General features: G+C 40.2%; 1 pseudogene; it reads right to left on the reverse strand.

Annotated features, from left to right (window-relative positions):
- LOC122651543 lies at positions 1-23,521 on the reverse strand (annotated as a pseudogene).
- Between the last annotated feature and the right edge of the window lie 1,916 nt (positions 23,522-25,437).

Below are 25,437 nucleotides of genomic sequence, written 5' to 3' on the forward strand. Positions count from 1 at the left end.
TTAGGCTCACCTCAAGACACAAAATACATCAATATGTACACAGAAATCCATCAGACGTCACAAACTATATGGAAGACAGAAAATCTAATTTGATTATTTCAACCTATTTGACTTGAGATGAATTGACCTTTTTATAATATGAAATAAAGTTAGGAAGCTATTGAATTTCTGGCATAATGTTTGAATTTTTTTATGTTTCAAGGCAATTTTATTTGTATAATATATCAGTTTAGAAGATACACACCTTCACTTCAGAGTTTTGGAGGGTCTTAATCATAAACCGGTCATCCTGAGACAGGAAAAATACGCTACCACTTTTCCCAGGAGATGAGAGCTCTCTAAGAGCATCGTTCCCACAAATAGACATCATGTAGTCTGCAGCATCAATCTTGAACAACTCTCTTAAGTTTCTGCTAGGAGAGCATCCTATTGTGAGGAGAAATAACAACCATGATGTCATAGAATTAAGTCTAGAAACAATATTTTATTTCAGATAGACAAAGAACACCAAAGAAAATAGATCTTGGTAAGATGGCACAAACTTCTGACATGCCCAGGTTTGATACATTGAACAGCTCAAGATTTTCAAATAGAGATTGAAAATTGAAAATAAAAAATAAATTTTCAAACGAAGTCATTTCAATAATAGACTCTTAGCAAATTAAAGGAAGCAGATATTTGCAAAAGCTGTTGTTTAACTGTACGGCCTTTGTATATAGAAAAATGATGTCCCTTGTAGCAATACTGGATGTATAGAACCAAAATACGATTTAGTTGAGAACAATTCAAGTAGGACAAATAATTGCATAAATGTAAGTATGATACCTCAGCATTTCCCAAAATTTCCACAAAATGGATATGAACTACTAACCTAAAAACCATTGGACAGTAGTCCTTCCACTTAAAATCTTCTGACTGGTGAGGGGGTGTCAATTGAGACCCTTGTCTGGGGAAATTCATCCAAAAGCTTGCTCGGGGACCAAAGTCTGATTCCCTAACTTCTTGTCTTTGTATTGGTGTTATTTTCCCAACAGTATACCTGATCATATATGAACATTGTCCAGTGTAAATTTATTAAGGAAAAGAATGCAATGACATAAAAAATCACATTTAAATTAGTGAATAGGTGAGTGATTTTTATGTAACTCTGCAACTAAGATACATACCAAAACATAACAAGGACCAGCAAATAACCACTAAGAAGGAACAGAGAAGTGGTGTCTTTCAATGGCTGAAATGTGTAAAACAAGCTTGCAAAAGGTAGTGAGAGCTAGGTTCACCCTAAGTGTCTCAATACACACTAAACACAAGATTAGAGACATGATCCTGCAATGCTTCAATTGTGTTTTTTTTTTTTTTTTTTGGATGAATAAAAAATTTGTTGCCAAAGGAAAGAGAAAGGGGGGGGGAACAAACAACTTACAAGGGGCCTTACAGAAGGAGGGAGACAAGGGCCTGAAAAAGAGAATGGGCAAGACCCCAATTGAGTGAATTCAGTTCATGCAAATGGATTGATTAATTAGCAACAAGGAAGAAAATAATTAAGACCTTCACCCTGATAGGAATCATGGGCAGCATCTCACAGTTAGTGGAAGAGGTAATCGAAAGCTTAACATTTGCCCTTTGGAGATATATCTATCAGGTTTTCAGTTGCTGGTTGGAACAGATTTTTGTTTACTGACTAGAGGTGCTTTACCTAATGTAGTCCTAGATAGGTAGAAGACCTACTAGGAGCCAGGTAGATCAAACCCTCACACAGGTGCTGGCTGATTGGGGCAGATTGGAGTATTTTAGGTCAAATCTAGGGTTAGGTTTGTGAGAATGGGGTTAAATCGTATATGGTTTTAATGGGTAGGTCTAGGAGAAGCTAATAAGGTAGGTTTGAACAAGGTTTAAACCTACCTTAAAATTTTTAGAAATTAGGGTTAGGGTTTCGGGTTTTGGGTTTTAGGAAAACAGTAGAAATTAGGGTTTTAAGATGGAATTGTAACCAGGGGTTCTAGACGAGTGCTAGAGGGGTTAGGGGGAAGGTTCGGTCGTAATATGGCATGATTCTAATGGCTAGTTAGGTCTAGGAAGGATTTAGGGTTTTTTAGGGTTTTACTGAGACAATGTAGATTAGGGTTTGAGTAGTTGGATGGGGTTGCAAGTTAGGTCGAGTGGAGGAGGAGATGAAAGGGGGCTGTGGTTGAAAGTTGGTTGAGATTGGATGGAGGAACAAGGCCGGACAGAATTTAGAACAATTAGGGTTTATGGGGATCGATGGGATTTTAATGGATGAGACAATGTGGATCGATTAGGGCAGGTGAGGTTTGGGTTGGAGGATTAAGAAAAAGAGGGGAATACTGAAACAGTAAATAACTTACTATTTTAAGGAGATCTTCAATGGCAACAACCTTGAAGACAGCTTTGAAGAAGAACCTCTCGATCTACAAGATACAAGGAGTCATTGGAGATCCACTAGCCCTTCAACCTTGCTATGACTCACAAGGGAGGTCTTGATATGACTCACAAGACAATCTCAGAAGAGAAAAATAGCAGCAGCAGTAGCCAATAGCAAACGAATTATTTTTAAAAAAAAACTAAATTGTGAGGGAGCCTCTCCCATGATTTACTAATATAAAGAGGCCTAGGGCCTAAATCCTAAAACAATTCACACTCTCCTTCATAAATCGTGGAAGGGAGTAGCTAATTCAAAATAACTTAACCTTAAAAGGTAAAAAGACTTATCTACCTCAAATAACTTAAAATAAAAGAGACTAACTTAAAGTAGGCCAACTTAAATTGAACCAATTGGATGCAACCAATTTGAACCAGTTCAATTAAAGATTTAAAAATAAAACTAAGTCAAAAAAAAAAAAAAAAAAAAAAAAAAAAAAAAAAAAAAAAAAAAAAAAAAAAAAAAAAAAAAAAAAAAAAAAAAAAAAAAAAAAAAAAAAAAAAAAAAAAAAAAAAAAAAAAAAAAAAAAAAAAAAAAAAAAAAAAAAAAAAAAAAAAAAAAAAAAAAAAAAAAAAACAAAAAAAAAAAAAAAAAAAAAAAAAACAAAAAAAAAAAAAAAAAAAAAAAAAAAAAAAAAAAAAAAAAACAAAAAAAAAAAAAAAAAAAAAAAAAACCAAACTATAACTGAAATAAACTAAGTATAAACTAGTCTAAGGCTCCTACTAAAACCCTATGATCAAGGGGGCTTCTTCAACTCATGGAGGCTTGGATCTGCATCATTACCTGGCCCTATCGACTTCTCTTATTGGCTGTCTTAGCCAGTTGTTTCCCAGTATGCATGATGGCTGATCCCAATCGCCCTCGGACAATGTTATGTCCAAATTACTACCATTAAACTCAATGAAGTTTCCAATCATTTATTATGGGCTCAAGCCGTTCAGGTTTATATTCATGCTAAAGGGAGATGTAGTATCTCACATCTAAACCACCCTCTGCCGAATCTAAAGATCCCTCTGTGGTCACAGCCTACTAGGAGTGGATGCATGAGAATCCCATCATTAAAATATGGTTGTGGAACAGTTTGGATCCCGCTATTGCCGTTAATGTCATGTTCTACGCCACTGCAAAAGGAGTTTAGGATGAATTATAGAAAAGCTTTTCTCAGGTAAAGAATATGTCTCGGACTTATGACTTATATAAGAAAATGTTTAACTTCAAATAAGGGGGCAAATCTTTGAACGAGTATTTCAGCACTTTTTGTTAGAGTTCATGTAATATGAGTAGTTTGGGTACTAGGACATATTATGTGTACTGTTCTTTTATTTTTTTACCTTTCTATCTCTCTTAGCTATCTTATATTAGCATGAAGGGCAGGTATGTAATTTCATTTTCATTACTGCTTAAGTGAATCAATATAGGGGAGAGTAAGTGAATCACTCTCCCACAACTTGCTACCATATTCTTCTTCTCTTTCTTCTCCCTAACCTCACCTTCTCCTCTTCTCTTACTCGCTTACGCTCCTTGAATTCTAACTTGGTATCAGAGCACTCACAGTCTTGGTTTGAGAGTCGTACTTCGAATCTTTCACTACCATTTCCTCTCTTTGGAACCCTAGATTATAAAGGGTTTCTAAGGAAGAGGTTACCATGTAAAAAGGTTGAAGATTTCATGAGATAAATCTTGGATAAAGACTATAGGAGCATCAAAGGAGCCCTCATGTGAAGAAATGGTCGATTGAAGATCATCCCAACAAAGGGCAGAAACCACCTGGTTCCCTCTCTCTCTGCTTTTTTGCTCTTGAAATATTGAGTATGGTGTTCCTAGTTTACTTGTGTTGATGAGTTATGTTGTATGGATTTTTTGAGTTGCCATGAGATGGTGCTACTCTTGGAAGGGTATATTTGAGTGGAGTTTTTTCAAGTTTGGTGCTTGTTTCCTCTTGTTGATTTTCTTCTTGTGTACTCGGAATGTGTGTTTGGGTTGAGTGTGTACTCCTTACTTGGTTTGGATATCATTCCCATATTTTTAAGAGTACTCTTGCATTATGTCTGAAGTCAGTGGACATGCAGATGCTTCGGTTAGTGCTTCAAGTAGTTCCCATCCTACCCAAATGACCTTGAAAACCTTAATACCCAGATTTCCATTGTGAAGTTGGACAACACCAGCTACTTAAGCTGGGTCATTCGGTGAAGCTTTCCCTGAGGAGTCGGGGGAAGCTAAGATATATTGCAGGCACCATTCAAGCTCCTAACTCGAGTGCTCTAACATATTAGAACTGGGAGACAAAGAACTCCACTGTTATGACTTGGATGATTTTCTCTATGAAGCCTGAGATTGGAAGGAGATTTATACGAAAGAAAACTGCCAAAGACATTTGGGACAGTGTTTCTAAGACTTTTGATCAAGTAGGTGACTCGACAAAGGTCTAGCAACTCCTTCAGAAAGTCATCACAATGAAATAGGGAGACAAGACTATTTTTTAGTACTATAACACTGTTATTGGCCTTTGGGAGTAGTATGATCACTATAGGGACCTTTAATTGTCCAACCCTGAGGATGAAGCAAAGGTATTTAGAACTCTTGAGAAGGAACGTATCTTGATTCTCCTTGGTGGGCTGAACCCGGAATATGAACCAATCCGAGTACAAATTTTGGGCTGGTTACCTTCCCTCTCTAGATGAAGTATGTAGCCACTTGCAAAGTGAGGACCCTATAAGAATGGCCATGGAGACTGCATCATCCTTGGAGAGATCTGCACTTACCTCTACCTCCCATAGAGACTGGTGAGGTGGAGGAAGAGGCCTAGGGTAACCCCATGGGGATGACAGAGATAGACTTGTGTGTGACCATTGTGGGAAATACGGGCACACTAGAGAGAGGTGTTAGGTGTTTCATGGCCGTCCCCGTAGTATGCGTGGTGGCTGGAGAGGGGGAGCTAGAGCCCACACTATGACGGTTGCAACTGAGCCTATAAGGTACCCATCTGGACTGCAGACAAACCATAGTTCCCTTACTCGAGAGGATATTGTAGCATTTCGTAGGGTGATGTCATAGTTGGGTAGCTCTTCTACAATTCTACTACACCTACAGTGCCAAATGCTTTGGCTTCAGCCTTGAGGTCTCTACATCTTCACCTTCCACTGCTACTTGGGTCATTGACTCTGACGCTACCGATCACATGAGTGGTATGTCTCAGTGTTATAATTCATACTCTGTATGCTCTGATAGGGTTATTAGGGTTTCTAACGGTTCCCTTTCTTCTATTTCCAGTAAAATAGTGTTCATGTCACTTCTTCCATTTCCCTTGACTTTGTTCTTCATGTCCCCTACTCTCTTATATAAGTCATCTAACCAAATCCTTGAATTGTTATGTCACCTTCTTTCCTTCTCATTGTCTTTTTCAGGATTTGATGATGAAGAGGATTATACGCAAGGGACGTGAGGAGAAAGGACTCTACCATCTTGAGCCACGTACATCTGTTTTGCCCATAGCTCAATCCTATGTGTGTGGACGTAGTGACAGCAGTACTGTGGATTTTGTGATGTTTTGGCATCAACGTTTAGGCTATCCTTCCTTTGTTGCTATGAAAAAACAATAACCACACTTGTTTTCTTCTTTCTTCTTCCCATGTTTTTCAATGTGAACCATGTATTTTTTCTAAACATTGTCGTTCTTCTTATCCCTATCATGGTAATAGAATCATTGCTCCTTCTCATATGGTGCATTCTGATGTTTGGGGACCGGCTCCCATTACTTCTTTGTTTGGTTTTCATTATTTTGTTTTATTTGTTGATGATTATTCTTGATCCTCTTGAAATTTTTTGATGAAACATAAGAGTGATGTCGATGATGCCTTCAACAATTTTTATCAAATGATTTGTACTCAATTTGATATTAGAATTATAATTGTTCGTTCTGATAAAGGGGGGGGGGAATACATGTATGGTGGTTGGTGGACTCCAAAACTTTTTTTCAGACAATGGCATTATCCATCAGCTTGCTTTTGTTGACACACCCCAACAAAATGAGGTAACTAAGAGAAAAAATCGCCACTTGTTGGAAGTCACTGGGAGACTACTATTTGGCATGCATATCCCTAAGACTTTTTGGTCTGATGCCCTTCTTGCTGCTGCTTTCTTAATCAATCGCATGCCCACTAAGCTCTTTGGTTCCAAATCCCCTTTGGAAACCTTGTCTTCCTCAGGTTTTTGCTTTTTCTCTTCCCCCCAAGGTGTTTAGGTGCGACTGTTATGTCCATGTTAATAAGTCTGCCCAGACTAAATTGGACCCCAAGGCCCTCAAATGCCTATTTCTTAGGTGTTCCTCTTCTATCAAAAGGTATAAGTGCTATCATCCCTCTTTCCAGAGGCTTCTCTCCAAAGATATCACCTTTGAATATGTACCTTTCTTTACTCCTCATCAGTGTCCTCTTTAGGAGGAGAATAATAGGAGTGAAAAGGTTGTTGATGTCACCCCTTTTCTTCCTCCCTTGCCTATTCCTCCATTCTGGTAATAGAGTGTACTCCCCATTTGGTTTTTCATGTAAAGAATGATTTCTCCAGGCCTGAAGCAAAAGAGATTTTTTTTTCCTCTGTAGTGGCCGAGCTTTTATTATGGGGCTGTTAGGCTCTAACATGTGATGATTTGATTGGGGTTTGAATACTTCAGTGATTTGAGTAGATGAATATCTCAGTACCATTGGTTGGAGTAACAGAAAATTTTTGGTAATTAGAAAAAGAAGATGATGTGTAGGCAATCACACAATTAGGGTTCAATGTGCTTGCATCTTGAGAAATAACAACATTGTACAAGGCTACAAGCTAAATATCTATGGATTACTGCCTTATTAATGAAACCGATTGATCCAAACCAACAAACTATTGTAGAGCCATAAGTGACCCAATTGCAGGAAATAAAACCACAATCCCACATCATATTTATGGATAATCTTCAAAAGACAAGACTACCCTATTAATGAAACTGATTGATCCAAACCAACAAACTACAGTAGAGCCATAAGTGACCCAATTGCAGGAAATAAAACCACAAACCCACATCATGTCTGGACCCAACCCCAAGGCCAGGTTTTGTTTAATTACAGAAGTACAACTGAATCCAACAACATATAAATAAGATAACTAAAACTCTTATAACTAACATAATGACACCATTAGTAACCTTCTGTACTATTTGGGAATACCACTAGCCACCAAGCTCCTAATTCCCTCCACCCCATCTTTTTCTTAGTAATGTAAACAAGCATCCTAGCCTGAGTACATAGTTGTCACAGTGTCTACGCGACCCAAGGCACTGGAGGGGACTAGATGCAAAGCAACCCAAGGCATTGGAGGGGGACTAGACGCAAGGTGACCAAGGCGTGCAAGGCGCCTGGATGGCTACGCAGCGCCTTGACAACTATGGTATATGCTGAATCTGGCATAGAGTCTGTCTAGAAAACATTGCAACATCTCAATGTCTCATAAGTACGCAATAGAGAATCCATGATAAATTTCCAAGGTAGAAGCCCATCTACAAGTATCATGATCATGCACTTAGGAGGATCTCTCCTAACCTCCAATCATCCTACTATTCCTCTCCTCCACAATGGTTCAAATAGTAACCAAGAAGTCATACTGACGCATAAAGTTCCCTCCTTATAAGGGAGACTAACTGCCAAAATCCTATAAGGTTACAAATCCGGATAGGAGGGGTCCAATGACCCCAGCTAACAAAAAAATGGGCCAACTGCCCTTTCTAGGGCAGTTTGTACTTGCACCTTTTTCATGAAATGAATATATATTTTTGTAGTTGCTGACACAGGAAAAAACCACAGCAAGTGCTCTTCTTCTGTCTGTAATTTACCATTGAAACCATCATCATAGAAAGGGTACATAGATATGCTTCCAAATATTATTTAATATGTTTCAATATAAATAGCTTGCCACAAATGACAAAACAAGTTTGGAGTTCAAATCTTAATAAAAATGAACAAACCTTCTCTTTAATCTACCTTACTACAAAGTTGCTCAAGATTTGTGGGGAATGAGATCACTGCTAATAGATTGGGTTATAGCCCTCCAAGAATTATCACACCATGAGGATGTCAGAGAGCAATTTTTCATACATTATTTACGCATCAAAAGTACTTCTCCTACATATATATTGGACAGTAGAGAATCTTTTCTCCCATTGGACAGCAGAGAATCCCTCACCTTTGATCACATGTCATATATCAAAGATTGACTTGTCAGATTGTGAGCCTCCAAGTTTGGTAACTCCAATCCTGGACAGCCATGGCACCTACCTCACCAACCTTCCTTAATGGTGCATGGCTCATTTATCACATGTGATATCTCTCAAGAGTTATTATTGGTAGTCCATTGATATGAATCCAAGCCTTGCATGGCAACCCTATCTCCTTGATTCATCACCTTCCATTTATTGTCATGCATTAGATATAGTTTATTGTACAAATAATATTCAAGGCAATGAAATACATTTTGAATTTAATATGGTATCATGAGCCAAATGCTCCATTAAGCACTCAAAAGAAAAGAATTTGATCCCTCCACCACCCCATCTTTTCGTCCCTCCTTCAACCTCTCTTCTCAATATGGGTGACACCACCACTGCCATGACTACCACTACTATCTCTATCTCATCTAATCCTCATCATGTGCTTTCTCTCAAACTCACATCTAACAATTATGTGTATTGGAAGACTCAAGTCCTGCCATTTCTCAAAGGTCATAGATATTATGGCTATGTTAATGGAACTAAGCCATGTCCCTCTGAGTCTGCTCTTGCCGAGACTTGGATGGAACAAGATGCAGCAATTATGAGCATCCTTATTTCCTCTCTCTCAGAATAAGCCCTCCCTCTTGCGGTTGACTGTGACACAAGCAAAGAACTATGGGATGCCCTCCATAATGCATATAGTTCTGCCTCCACCACACGCCTCTTATCTCTCAATGTGGAGCTGCAAAATCCATTTCAAAAACCTGATGAAACTATCACACAATTCCTTCAACGTGCCAAGGCACTATCTGATGAGCTTGCTGCGGCAGGCAAACCCTTACCATCAGCAAACTTCAACATTCATATTTTTAGAGCCCTCTGCTTAGACTTTCAGGCTATGGTTCCCACACTTATGGGGCGTTCTGATCCCATTCCATACTCGGAGTTGATGAGTCTTTTTCTGAGCCATGAACATCTACAAACAGCTTGCCAGGCCATCATTGACCCGGCAGCTGCTGCATCAGCCAACATTGCTTAGCAAAGCCGTGGCTAGCACACTTCACCTGCTGGCAGTGGTAACTCAAGGGGGCGTGGCCATGGTGGTCATGGTCCTCCCACAAAGCCAATTGGGTTTGGTCGATCCAATACTTTCGCTTATAGTCCATGCACCATTTGCAGCCTCACCAATCACCAAGCAGACACGTGCTATTACAAGCATCAAAATCATAGGCAGAATTCCAAACCGCCTGTACCCACCCCAAGTCACTACCAGTCCTATAACCGACCAAATAATACCCCCACCACCTATTACCCTTCTCCATCCACCCAACCACCCACCCCTCACGCCCATTACACCACTCATTCATATCCGCCACCCCATAACCCATCTCTCCATCCACAATGGATAGCCGACACAGGGGCCAGTCATCATGCTACACCAAATCTTCAAGCGTTCTCGTCCTATGAGCCTTACAAAGGTAACAATGAACTCATGCTTGGCAATGGTAAATTCCTTCCCATCTCAAATATTGGACGGTCCGTTCTTTCATCTCCTTCTCGTTCTCTTTCTTTATCTAATGTGTTACATGTTCCTAATCTTACAAAATCATTACTTTCAGTTCAAAAATTCGCTCTTGATAATGATGTATTCTTTGAATTTCATGCATCTTATTTTTGTGTGAAGGATCAGAGGTCCAAGCACACTCTTCTTTTGGGGCCGAGTAACAATGGTCTTTACTCCATTCAATCATCTAAGCTGCAGAATCCTTCTGTTCATTTTGTTGTTCAGTCATCCTACGCTCTTTGGCATCACCGGTTGGGTCACCCTCATGACCGTGTTCTCCGGCTTATTATGCGTGACACAAAAATTCCTAAATCACCATATTTATGCCCTGCCTATCAATTGGGCAAGCCCTGTCGCCTTCCTTTACGGGAAACTCATTCTAGAAGCACTTCTCCTTTACAATTAATTTTTAGTGATGTATGGGGTCCATCCCCCACTCTATCATCTTTGGGACATCGTTATTTTATGTTATTTGTGGATGATTTTAGCAAATATATTTGGTTTTTTCCACTCAAGGCCAAATCGGAAGTTTTCTCCACTTTTAAGCAATTTTAATTACTTGTGGAACATCAATTTTCATGCCAAATCAAAGTGGTTCAAACCGACTGAGGGGTGAGTATCGTCCTCTTGCTCCCTTCTTTGCCTCTCTTGGCATTCAACGTCGGTTGTCCTGCCCTCATACCCATGAGCAACAACTTGCGGTCGAACGCCGCAACCGTCACATTGTTGAAACCGGCCTAACCTTACTTGCTCATGGTTCTGTTCCTCATACTTTTTGGGACTATGCTTTTGAGACCGTTGTGTATCTCATTAATAGAATGCCTTCCACAGTAACTCATAATAAAACCCCTCTTGAAATCTTGTTTCAAAATCCGCCGGATTACTCATTTCTAAAGACTTTTGGATGTCTCTGTTTCCCTTTCCTCTGCCCCTACAACAATCATAAGATGGAATTTCGCTCTGCTCCATGTGTTTTCTTGGGCTATAGCCCCGCTCACTCTAGCTATAGATGCTTGCACATTGAGACCAATAGAATTTACATTGCCCGCCATGTGCGATTTGATGAGAATGTTTTTCCATTTAGGACATCCCAGCCCCAATGTCCTCCACAACAATCACCACTACTCATCACCCCATGGGTATCTTTGCCATTACAACCAAACCCTTTACCACCATTGGATGTCCCACCACCACCAATACCTGAACCCCCGAACCCAATTGATCCCCCACCCGCCATCTCCACAGCCCCACCATTAACACCCTCACCCACGGCTCCCACATCTACACCGCCACCCAGTCCCCCACGTCGCACAAGGCTGTTAATGGACATTCATGCCCTCACCGAGCCTCAACCATCCTCTCTTCACGCCAACCTATCATCCTCCATGCCAGCTGAACCTACAACCTACACCCAAGCCAGCCGTGACCCCCATTGGCATTCTGCTATGTCCGAGGAATTTAATGCCTTATTACGTAATAACACGTGGTCTCTTGTTGCACGTACTCCTAACATGAATTTAATTGGCTGTAAGTGGATATACAAGATTAAGAGAAAAGCAGATGGCTCTCTTGAATGTTACAAGGCGAGGTTGGTGGCCAAGGGTTTCCATCAGCAGCACGGGGTTGATTATGATGAGACCTTCAGTCCCGTCATCAAACCCACAACCATTCGGACAGTTCTTTCCTTTGCCATCTCCAATGGATGGTCTGTTCGCCAACTGGACATTAAAAATGCCTTCCTTCATGGCATCCTTGATGAGGAAGTGTATATGACACAACCACAGGGGTTTGAAGACCAATCTCGGCCCAATCATGTATGTCGCCTTCATAAGTCCCTATATGGGCTTAAGCAGGCACCACGGGCCTGGTTTCAACGATTATCTTAGTTCTTGGTCTCCTCGGGTTTCACCCCGTCTCAGACAGACACATCCTTATTCATTTATAAACAAGGGATGAAGATCACTTATGTCCTTGTTTATGTGGATGACCTCTTGGTCACTGGTAATGACCCCTCACATATTACTAGGCTATTGGCAAATCTTGCATCTGAATTCGCCATCATTGATCTGGGCTGCTTGAACCTTTTTTTTTGGGTGTTGAGGCAATATATACAACCACGGGGGTGATTCTATCCCAAGCTTGGTACATCAAAGATCTGATTGACAAAGTCGGGATGAGTGGTTGCAAACCGGTTCTCACTCCCATAGCTACCTCAGTCAAAGCATCCTCCACAGGGGGTGCCCTGTTTACTGATCCAACAAAGTACAGGTCCATAGTTAGAGCGTAACAATACGCTACATTGACTCGTCCAGACATTACTTACTCTGTTAATCGAGCCTGTCAGTACATGCATGCTCCCAGTGATGATCACTAGTCCATGGTCAAGCGCATCCTACGATATCTCCAGCACACAAAACATTATGGGCTCTCCATTACACGCTCTAGCTCCCAAAATCTACAAGCATTCACTGATGCCGACTGGGCGGGGGATGATACTAATCATAAGTCCATAGGTGGATATGCCATTTATATGGGTCCGAACCTCATTTCATGGAATTCTAGGAAGCAAAAGACTGTGGCCCGATCATCCACTGAATCGGAATACAAGGCATTGGCCGATGCATGTGCCGAGCTCACCTAGTTACAATCTCTATTTGGAGAAATGGGCATTCCCCTCACTCAGCCACCCATGCTATGGTGCGATAATATTGGAGCTACATATCTGTCCGCTAATCTGGTATTTCATGAGCGTACAAAGCATGTTGAAATTGACTTCCATTTTGTTCGCGACAAGGTCGCCAAAAAGGAACTCCATGTTCGCTTCATCTCCACCATTGATTAGATCACCGATATTATGACCAAGGGCCTATCTTCAAACCGGTTTGTATTTCTTCGTGATAAGCTGAAAATCCGAGCCATCGCACCTCCACCTTGAGGGGGTGTATTGGACAATAGAGAATCTTTTCTCCCATTGGACAGCAGAGAATCCCTCACCTTGGATCACATGTCATATATCAAAGATTGACTTGTCAGATTGTGATCCACCAGGTTTGGTAACTCCAATCTTGGACAGCCATGGCATCTACCTCACCAACCTTCCTTAACGGTGCATGGCTCATTTATCACATGTGACATCTCTCAAGAGTTATTATTGGTAGTCCATTGATATGAATCCAAGCCTTGCATGGCAACCCTATCTCCTTGATTCATCACCTTCCATTTATTGTCATGCATTATATATAGTTTATTGTACAAAGAATATTCAAGGCATTGAAATACATTTTGAATTTAATAATATATATATAGGCATACTTGTATTGCTTGATACTTCGTAATGGATACAAGTTGCATGTTGCTCATCCAAAGTTCCAAACAGATAGAAATAAGAACTACGAAAGGTCAATAAAAGAATATACCTGATTCCAAGCTGCAAGCTGAGCATTAAGTCATAACTTCTATGACCCTTGATAATCGTTTTACCAGGTTTTTTCACCTCCTTGGCAAGTTGTTTTTTGTCTTCTTCTTGCTCCTCTGGATGCTGACAAAAAACTATAGTTAAGTACAACTTCACTAATCAGAACACCTTGCATATATTCTCGTTCCAGTATTGGAGGATTTGTGTCAGTCTCCTTTTCATTACCTTCTAAACCAGATTCTCCTGAACTCAAAGATAAATCATGTCCAATTACTTTTTCAATGGATACCTCAAGGCTCCAGCGTCTTTGCAAAGAAACATTCTTAGATTGAGATTGATCCAAATTTAGCAGGTTGGCTTTGGGAAGCTTATCAGATGAACCTCGATATGAAACCTGTTTCTCACCACCTTTAACATCCCCAATATCCAGTGAAGCATGACGGATGTGTGAAGCATTAATGTTCTGTTTTCTGAGATCCGGCAACAGCCCTCGCTTTCTTAGAGCATTAAGATAAAGCTCTTGCACAGCTGGAAACTTGCTGCCTTTTGGATAAAATGTTCCTTTGCCGTCCTTTAAACCCCTGGTCCAACGTATCGCACCCACCATCTTTCCAGGTGTAAACTCCAAATCCATGCATCATTCCATCCAACCAGCTTCCTTCGAATGCATCCCCATTTGTCCATGTAAGAGTTCCTTTTCCAGACATTTTCCCTCCTTTCATGTTGCCCAAGTAAACATTTCCGTTAGCCCAGGTATACTTACCAAGCCCTTCAGTAACTCCCTGAATCCAGAATCCTTCAAAGACATCTCCATTGGGATAAGTTTGGCACCCCAAACCGTGTTTCAAATTCAACCGCCGGCGTCCCTCGTAGACTACTTTATCAGGTCCAATATATATATGTCCCTGTACCATGCATATAGCCACCAAAAAATGCACCCTCGTAAACTGCTCCAGAAGGCCATTGGATTTTCCCACTTCCATTCCTCATCCCCCTTCTCCACTCACCCTCATATACACAGCCATCTGACCATACATATTTCCCAGAACCTTCTGGCATGCTACCAAGTAATGACCCAGAATAAGATTCTCCATTAGGAAGAAAGAGCTCATCAACTCTAATTCCCTCCAGAGGTTTCAAAAGTTGCATGAGCAGCTTGCCCATTACCTACTATAACTTGGTGTTCTTTGCTACTAAATGAAATAGCATCAAGAGATCTTGTTCGTTCTGCACAAGAAAGTTCCCTTTCTGCATTATCAGCAAAGGCCACAGGAACAGACATGCACAATGTCCAAGAGGATTCAGTACGTGTCCCCTATGGATGATAGACCTACCGGTTCACATAAGCTGGTAGGTGAAAGAGGATACCGCAAAAATATTTTTAAACAGAGACTCAAATGATTTCCCAGAACTGTCTCATTCTTTCATCTGACCAAACAAAAAAGAATTAGTAAGGAAAAAGTAACTTGTAACAACTTAATCACTGAAAATTATATCCAGCACATGCATATAAGCAAATGAAAAACATCATCATCCTCAAGACTGAACACTACTTATTATTTCAATGTATGAAAATACCCACCAACAACAACAGCTGATATAAGATACCAGTAACAACAAACTAACCATAGAGATCGAAGGCCATCTGTGAAGAAAAATTATGTCTATTCTGTTTCCAACTAAAACATGCACCACAATAAGTCAGCAATTCATTAAAAATAGCAGTTCCATTTCTACTCAGATAATGATAACAAAAACAATAAAAACAACATAACCAAGGGCAGCTGCATCCTCCTTGTAAATCACTACAACACTCCATGCTGTGCGCCACTCAGGTAAACCTACAACTTTTGAATGTGTGGCTTTGAGGCGGGGCATTAATAAAGTCCATTTCTATGAAAACCATTACTTCCAAGTATGTGCCTCCTATGTAAGAAGACCGGATGCTAAATACAAACAAACCCAAAATAAACTGTGGAGGGCTTGGCGGGGTCCTCAAAACCTCAAAGTATGTGAGTTCTGATCAGCAACTTGCCCTAAACAAGCTCAACGCCATAGACATGGCATTGAAGGCTTCTATTGACAATAAGATACACAAGATCATCATAGCCACTGACGCCAGATGTGCTGCAACATGCATCAATGACCCAAAGGAGGTACCAACCGTTAACTAGAAAAGCAGCACGGTATTATGGAAAGCATTTCTCATCATCAACAATTACTGACATTTGTAAAAATTTAAATTTTAAAAAAAAAAATATTTGGCTCTGTTTCAATACTTGTTTTCCACATAAAATAACTGCATAGAGAAGAAGAAGAGAAAGAAGAAAGAGGCAGGGAATTAACGTGGTTCAGCTCTTGAGAGCCTACATCCACTGATCAATCTCCCACTCAACTTGTTTTTCTGGGGAGAACTCTATTATCTTTAAATAGATTACAATGAGAGTGATTTGTCTGTTTAATATGGAAACTACAATCACACTTTGATCCTATCTTATTCCCTACTATAATGGGATTGAGATAAGGATTAGAATGGCTACAATTATGGGTTGTCAATCCGATCTCACCAACACTCCCCCTCCAAGTTGGAGTGAAGATTCCATCTGAAGTCAACTTGGATATCAAGGCTTGAAAAACAGACTTGGAGAGAGCTTTGGTAAACACATCAGCCAACTGGTCTTCACTTCGAATATAGGGCATTTCAACAATTTTCTCTTGCACCTTTTCTCTCACAAAATGGCTGTCAACTTCTATATGTTTTGTCCTTTCATGAAAGACAGGGTTTGAGGCAATATAAATGGCAGCTTGATTGTCACAAAATAATTTCATCGGTACATTTGGAGTACCAAAACCCAATTCTTGAACCAACAATCGAAGCCAGACCAACTCACTAGTGGTAGAGGCCATGGCTCTGTACTTTGCTTCGGCACTTGATCTGGCCACCACGCTCTGTTTCTTACTTTTCCAGGTAACTAGATTACCCCCAACAAATGTACAAAAACCATAAGTGGATCTTCTGTCCGAAGGGCTACCAGCCCAATCAACATCAGCATACCCTATGATTTCAGCATGCCCATGTTTCTCCATAAGCACTCCTCGTCCTGGACAGGACTTTATGTATCGCAATATCCGATCAACAAGAGCCATATGCCCTGCTGTAGGGGCATGCATGAATTGACTAACATAGCTAATGGCGTAGGCAATATCAGGTCGTGTGATAGTCAAGTAGATTAACTTTCCTACCAACCTCTGAAACCGACCAATGTCTGTTACTGGGGTCAAGTTGTCAACAAATTTACTACTGTAATCCATAGGTGACTCAGCAGGAGCGGCTCCCAACTTCCTGGTCTCTTTTAAGAGATCAAGAACATACTTTCTTTGAGATATAAACAAGCCCTTACTTGAACGAGCAATTTCAATACCAAGGAAATATCGCAACTGCCCCAAATCTTTGATGTCAAACTCCTTATTTAAATGTCGCTTCAGAGACTCGATTTCCAGGAGATTGTTACCTGTGACAATAATATCGTCGACATAGACGAGAACAACCATGGTCCCTTTACTATTGTGTTTAATAAACAACGAGGAATCTGACTTTCCCTTTGTGAAACCAACTTCTTCAAGAGCAGTGCTTAATCTTTCATACCAAGAACGTGGCGATTGTTTAAGCCCATATATAGCTTTGTTAAGCTTACAGATAGCTCCAGATTGTTGCTCCAAGTGATGTCCAGGGGGAACATCCATATAAACTTCTTCCTCCAAATCTCCTTGCAAGAATGCATTCTTGACGTCCATTTGGAAGAGCGGCCAATCATTATTAACAGCAATAGACATCAAAACTCTTACAGTATTCATTTTCGCAACAGGTGCGAAGGTCTCTTTGTAATCTTCCCCATATGTTTGAGTGTACCCTTTCGCAACCAAGCGGGCCTTGTAGCGCTCAATAGACCCATCATTCCTGTATTTGATTTTATACACCCAGCGACAACCCACAGAATGTTTTCCTTCTGGTAAAGTAGTAATGCTCCAAGTGTTGTTTCTACTGGGTGCTTCTAGCTCTTCCTTCATAGCCTTTTGCCAAACAGGGGAATTTTTTGCTTCAAGAAAATTTGCAGGTTCTTTGTGAGTATCAATGGCAGATAAGAATGCCCTAAATTTGGGAGAAATATTGTCATATCCCACATAATCCTATATAGGAAACCGAGTGGAGTAATATGTGGTGAAGTCTCGAAGCCTGGTCGATGGCTGAGAGATGCGAGTAGACCTGCGAACAGGTGGTGCAACAGAAGTTGCTTCACTTTGATCACCTACATCACCAATTGTATCAACAGTAGGTGTATCAGTATGACCAGTTTGGTCATGAGCATGAGCCTCGGTCTGGCTGATTGGACCATGAATATTACCATCACCATCACGAGGTTCATTGGATGCATTATTATCAATTTTTGGCATAGGGACAGCTTCAACATCAAGGTCACTGTAATCACTATAATCGGGTCTTTCCCCACATGCGGTCTCCCCCTGAAGGTGGTCCCTGTGAGAAAAAAACATGCGAGTCTCATCAAATATGACATCACGAGAGAAATAGACTTTGCGAGTGGAGGGGTCAAAACACTTATATCCTTTCTTGACGGAAGAATATCCCAAGAAAACACATTTATGAGCCCTAGGATCAAGTTTCCCACTAGGGGAATGTACAAAGCACACACTCCCAAAAACACGTAGATGAGACAAGCTAATGGGACGTCCCAAAATAATTTCCATGGGTGACTTGTATTGTAGAATTTTGCTGGGAAGCTGATTGGGATTTTGAAGAGTTGGTAGCAGCATGGGCTGAGATTTCAGCCGAATCTCCCCCTGATTTGGAATCGGGATTCATCACTCGACGTCGAGTCTCTTCCCTTTGTATGGTGGCATAGACCGTGGCAAAAGATGGGAGAACAAGATTCATGAGAATTTGTCGTCTAAGATCTTCGTACTCTGGCCGAATACTGGCCAATAACTGAAAGACTCGGTCCTGTTCTTCCCGTTGAATATAATCCTTAACATCCTGAGTGGTGGGTCGATACTGCCGCAATTCATCCCATTTCTTTTTCAGAATGCCAAGGTGTTCAGTAAATGTCTGACCAGAGGTCTGAGAGTTATGAAAAATTTCTTGTTGTAGTTCAAAAATACGTGAAGCATTGTCTTCAAGACCATACATAGTCTTCAAAGCATCCCAAAGAGCCTTAGCGTTCTCGGAATAAGCAAATATTTCATATATAGATGGTTCCATGGATTGAAAAATCCAAGTCATAACTTGGTTATCATTAGCATGCCAATCGCCAAATTTGGCATCATTAGTGGCAGGAGCCACATCGGTTCCGTTAATGTAACCCAGTTTAGATCGCCCTCCAAGGGCCACAAGAACAGCTCTAGACCACGGCAGATAATTTCTGCCATTAAGGAGGATCGACGTTAGTCGATTATTGGTCTCGGTGGTGCTCGATTTACTTGAATCAGCCATTGTAAAAAAACACAATATAGATATAGGATGCAGAAACTTATCTGTGAATAGAAGAAGCAGCAGACGTCTCCAAAAAAAACACCAAGTTCCTTTCTCTTGGACTGAACCACAAGGAACAATTGTCACCAAGAACGCAGGTCCAAAAAATGCAGGTCTTCTTAAATAAAAAAGGATCTGAAACGTGGAAACCAGATTGGTCTTTCCACTTGAATAAAAAATGCAGAATCAGATTTCAACTTCTGCAGGTCTTCGTCTTCCAGAATGAGGAACCCACCAAAGCTTAAAAACAAAAGAAACTCAGGAACGAAGATGCCTCGTAACATCGAACCCGCTCTGATACCATGTTTCAATACTCGTTTTCCACATAAAATAACTGCATAGAGAAGAAGAAGAGAAAGAAGAAAGAGGCAGGGAATTAACGTGGTTCAGCTCTTGAGAGCCTACATCCACTGATCAATCTCCCACTCAACTTGTTTTTCTAGGGAGAACTCTATTATCTTTAAATAGATTACAATGAGAGTGATTTGTATGTTTAATATGGAAACTACAATCACACTTTGATCCTATCTTATTCCCTACTATAATGGGATTGAGATAAGGATTAGAATGGCTACAATTATGGGCTGTCAATCCGATCTCACCAACAGGCTCCCTTTTTTACCTTCTTTTTTCCTCGATTGTATGCAATTCCATAAATGTAGAGGTTATTTTTAGCCCTGTTTTTCCATATGACACTAATTTATATCTATCATGCTTTCTTCATATGCTAGATTATATGTTATGTAAGTCCTTTTCTATTAATGTTATGGTTGGACCGAACTACAAGGTCACTCACTAAGAAAAGACATCCTATGATTGGGACTTGGAGGATTTCATGATTACCTATAAAGATTCCAAATTTGTGGATTTTTTTTGTTTGGAGGATGTAAGATCTTGTCATGACTCATGACATTGTTTAATGGGTTGGTTATTGATAAAGAAAGGGTGAAGATCTGGGGAAAAGGGTACCCTTTAGAGTGGATATTTTTGTGTTGATATTGTCAAGAGAGAAAATGTTACCTTTGGGCCATTTGAGGCTATATATATATATATATATATATATATATGATATATATAAAAATATAGGCGTTAAGTGATCCTCCTGGCCGAACCCTTGACACTCTAAGATCCGTTTTCTAATCTATTTATACCAAGCATTCTTCTTATGGCTAGATCCAATCTCCTGGTCCCTGCGGAAAGGAAAAAGAATTTCACGCTCTTCCTTTCGGGAAGGGAGGCTTGTCGACCTATTGATTGAAGTTTTCTCTAGATCTCTGGAAAAGCATAAAAAAAGCTCAAATGGTACGATCCCTCCGTCACCCCTTTAATCATAATAAGAATTTTCTGTCTCTATTACTGTGGATAGAATATGGGAAAAAACAATCTCTTATGTTTCCTTTTTTTTCTATTGCATGCAATTGCATTCCATTTCTTTCGTTCCTTAAGATAGGTGTCAAGTGGAAGTGCAGTGATGTATGCAGCTGAGGCATCCTAATAGACCGACTATAGACTTGAACCTTGTTCCTACATGACCCGATCAATTCGAAGGCACTCGCCTGGAGGATTAACAGGACGAACTGCAAGTTTTCGGATATAAGATATTCATCCTAGTCACTATGGACGTATTTGTCCAATTGAAATGTTTGAAGGAATCAACGTTGGACTTATTGTGCCCTTAGCAATTCATGTGAGGATTGGTCACGACCTCTCTTGTTGTACCACTAGGGATGCTTAATGCCACTTCGCCAACTGGTGTTGGAGTTAGCTCACCCTCTCAGGATCGCGACCCTTTGTCCCGTCCATTGTAGCACATGTGTCGCCCAGGGCATGAGGGGCATGATAAATTGGTGTCATCCTCACCTTCCTCCAGCTTATCACCAGCAGTCTGTTCAAGGTTCCAAACTCAACGGTGGCAAGTAAACACGAGGGTTGCGCTCATTGCGAGCTCCCTCCTCTCTCTCTCTAGTCTCCCACAATCTCCTCGCCCTTCCCTCTCATTTCTGTCCTCTTTTCTCTGTCTCTTCTTCCTTCTATTTCCCCTTATCTTGATTATCAAATCTGGTATGTATCAACCATCAGATCAGAATCTTTTCTTTGATCTTTAAATTAATCCCACCACTAGCAGATCCATCTCTCTGATCTGCAATATGAAGAGAGAAATTAGATTGGCTAAATGTTATATGTGCATGACGTGTTACAACCACTTATGTCAAAAGCTCAAGCTGTTAAGTAAAGGCAACAACAATGTATATCAACACACACCTCGCACTGCAGGCCTGTAAACATACGGCCCTACATGTGACACACACTCATGTGGAAACACCATCATGTGACACCGAGGGGAGAATATGTTAGGAAACCCCGTTGCACTTCCCAGGGATCAAACACTCGACCTCCCTGCTTTGATACCATGTTACAACCGCTTATCCCAAAAGCTCGAGCTGCTAAGTAAGGGCAACAACAATGTATATCAACATGGAAAGGATGAGGAGAGGTGACGGTCGCTCACCTATTTCTGCAATGTGGTTTTTCTGTTTCATTGTGGCAGTTCGTTATGGCCGGATTCACTTGGGGTTTTGTGGCCAGTCCCTAAAAGTTACAAAATGCTGCTTAATGTATGGCTTTTTATTGAGTTTGGGAGAATAGGTGAATCTTTTATGAAAAAAATAGATGAATCTCAAGGTTATGCTCTGCATCAGTTATTGCTTTGGATTGTGTGTCATTCCAAATTCTTTGAAAATATGGATTGCTCTGAGTTCAAGATCCAATGTGGTTGCTGATACTCCCTTGATTGAGAAATGTGTGTGTGAGTTGTGAAGCCTTTTGGATCTGTCTTCATTTTCTAATACATTTTTCTCCTTATTATCTCTTTCAATTCAATAAAAAAGGTACCACTGATACACATCATCCTGGTGTTAGATTTTTTTTTTATTTGTTTTTTATTTTTTTTTGGATGGGTAAAAACATATATTCAATTACCCCAAATGAGTACAAATAAACTCCCCAAAGAGGGAGGGCAGAAGGAAAATAAAATAGAGAAAAACTACTATACAGCAACCAAGCTCACTGGGTGCTTCAATCTGCCAAGTACACTGGACAGGGAGGTCCCAAAAGAGAACAACATTCCTATTTCTAGGGGTGGGTATCCAAACAAGAACCAACAGAAAGATCAAGTTTGCCCCGGACATCAAAGGAGATAGCATCCCAGATCTGCTGAAAGATCTTGATTTTCTGGTCCATCTCCTCAAATTGCTCAGATTATTATCAGTTGATTATGGTTGGTTTTTTCCTTATACATTCATCATGAGGAATAATCAACAGAATTGAGAAGATATTAACAATTTTCAATACGTGGATAATTCAAATGGTTGTTGAATAGAACATATAATTCCAACAACTCGGGATGATACAAAAATAGAAGAAGATGGTAACAATAAAAAAAGGTTTACCAGAGGTAGTATGAGATTTTCTAACTCCATAAAAGTGAAAGGCTGAAGGACTGGAAAAACTGAATCAGTTTAAGAGAAACCAAATCAATTACAGAAACCAATGGATAGTAAATCAGACAATGAATCTTCCAAATCAATTGAGCCGCAGACCCTTTTATATATCTCTTTAATTTTGTTCTTAAGGTGGGGTACTAAAGTACTACTAGGACACTTCGAAGACTCTGCAATCTGCCAATTCTAGAAATAACTATAACTTCAAGAGAGGCAGAATTCACAAATTTACTTCAAAATAAGGATATATACAATGAACACATAATTTGTAGTCCAACTAACGCCTATACACCTCACATTGTACCGAACTAATTTGTAGCTTAAATAGGTAGACAACAACAGGTATCCTCTATCCGATTACAAATGGAATCTGTTGGACTCTCTGACCACAGAATCCTATCGCTCTTCCTCTTTCCTCATTCCTTCCAAAACTACATTGAAGCGCCAAGTCTAGTATTCTCAAGCTTCCGAACAATGAAATACAAAACTAAGTCATCCATTAATCAAATAGAACTGAAACAACTAAAACAAAAATCTAGAATAAAACCAATAGTGACAATTCTGCCAACAAATACATGTCCTCGCAAACCATAATGATATCATCGCACGAGTAATCAGTAATGGAAAATACATATAAAGAAGATGTAAGAATGTTTCTTCCTCTCTTCTTCTTTTCTTTCTTTTGGATGACAAATAAAGAATGTTACCTTGAGTGCGTAGAGAGGACGCAAGATGAACACCACGAAGAAGAAGAAGAAAGAAGTAGCAGAAGAACAACGACAGCAACGAGAACAACAAGAGCACTGGTAGGAGAACTGATTCTCTGGTGTTGGTAGCGGCGGTGGTGGTGGTGGGTGCGTGGGTGGTGTTGTGATGGTTAAATTTCCGGTTGGTTTGACGACCACAGGTGGCAAAGAAGGCAATGTGAATCGAATCCTAAGGAGTGCCGCCCGTCAGCCAGACATAAAAAAATAACAATTTCAATAAAACTCTTCTCCCAAGTCCCAACAATAATTATAAAATAATTAAAACATTTATTTTAGGTATCAGTGTTGTATCGGCGATATGTATAAGACAGTAGACACCTATGGTCTTATAATGGTTGATCCGACCCATATCAGAATTGGCATTGCCCGAAACCGATACAGAGGCATTTTGTGCAAGTACAAATGGGAATCAATTAAAATATCGCCAATGTGATTCCCTTCCTTTCACCCATCATCGAGATCCTCTACTAATGCCTGTCCGGTACTGTCATGTACACCCTAGATAGAGTAGGGTGGTATAAAGACCGTCTTACCCATGTTTGAGCACCTTGTCCAAGTGGGGGTAAGGCGGTCGCCTTGCCGTGTATAGGGTGCACAACAGTACCGAGCAAGTGGAAGTAGAGGATCCGGATTCTTTTCTTAGGACATCTTGATTGGTGGGGAGATTGATCTGAGAAAAGTTGAGACATTGGGCCTCACATGTTGTAGAGTTTTAAGAAAAATAAAATGAGTAAATAGTTTTTTTTATTTTTATGGGAAGTCATGGCTACTGTGTCAAGACATAGGAACGCATGAAAGTACTGTGCTATCCCCATGAAATCAAAAATTAACATCTATGTTAATGCTCTTCGTACACTCTCTCATTGGCCCCTCTGTTGGTGTAGACGGTACATAACCAGACAATGATCTCTGGCCCTTTTTTATTTATTGGTATATTTGATTTGAAACATAGAACGCTATACGATAGTACGCCTTGTGTGGCTCCCACGCCTAGACACACAAGGTGCTTTGATCGCCTGGGATTTTTTTCTTTGCATGGAGGCAAGGGGGTCATTTTAAGGTGGTCAAGGCGCCTTGTGTGTCTAGGCATGGGAGCCACACAAGACACACAACCGGGTTGCGTTCTTTATCCTATTTTATTTTTTTTATAAGAATAAACCTTATAATACAAAATTTTCATAAATTTATATATGCATATATTCATTTCTTGGCGTATTTGGTTCATTTTTTTTAAATAAGAATAAATCTTATGAGACAAAAAAAATAGAGCCATTTTTTTATAAAAAATTCAAAACATACCTTAACTTCAAATTTACAAAAGATGCATGTCTTCTCCAAGAAGAGGAAGAATGTGTGCAAGAGCATTGTTTTAGTGGTCGGTATCCGAACGGGTATCGGTCAATCTGAAAATCAATATAGTATCAGATTGGTATTGGCAAGGATCAGTTGTATCGGATAAATTTGCCTTTGATCCTTCTTTAAAAATAGATTTTTATACCATTTTACCCCTTGTTCGTATTGTGTCATTGATATAGTATCGGCATGGTATCGAGATTGACAATGGGGAAAAACTGGTACAGATCGTGCAATACAGGTAATCCGATACTGATACTTAGAACCATGTGCAAGAGGATCTCTAAATGGGAAAATTTAAACTCTCAAATGCAGTGTACTGTCCGGTGCATCGCACTTAAGAATTCAACCATCCACCCAACACTTAAAGAGGAAAAAAAGACGTGACTACCCATGTTTTTACAGTTGGATTTTTATGTGTGGTGCACTGGACAGTACACAGCACTTGAGAGGATGAAAATCCTCCAGATGGTGAGAGGGCCATGGAGGCGGCTGGACCATTCAATGATGATCATTGTAGTTATAGTGGCAGCTACAGTGATGGAAGCCGCTGAACCGTTCGATGATGGCCACTACACTATGGTGGTGGCTGCACCGTTAGATGAAGGTGACTAC

This window comes from Telopea speciosissima, chromosome 2 (assembly GCF_018873765.1).
Source record: "Telopea speciosissima isolate NSW1024214 ecotype Mountain lineage chromosome 2, Tspe_v1, whole genome shotgun sequence".
Lineage (NCBI taxonomy): Eukaryota > Viridiplantae > Streptophyta > Magnoliopsida > Proteales > Proteaceae > Telopea > Telopea speciosissima.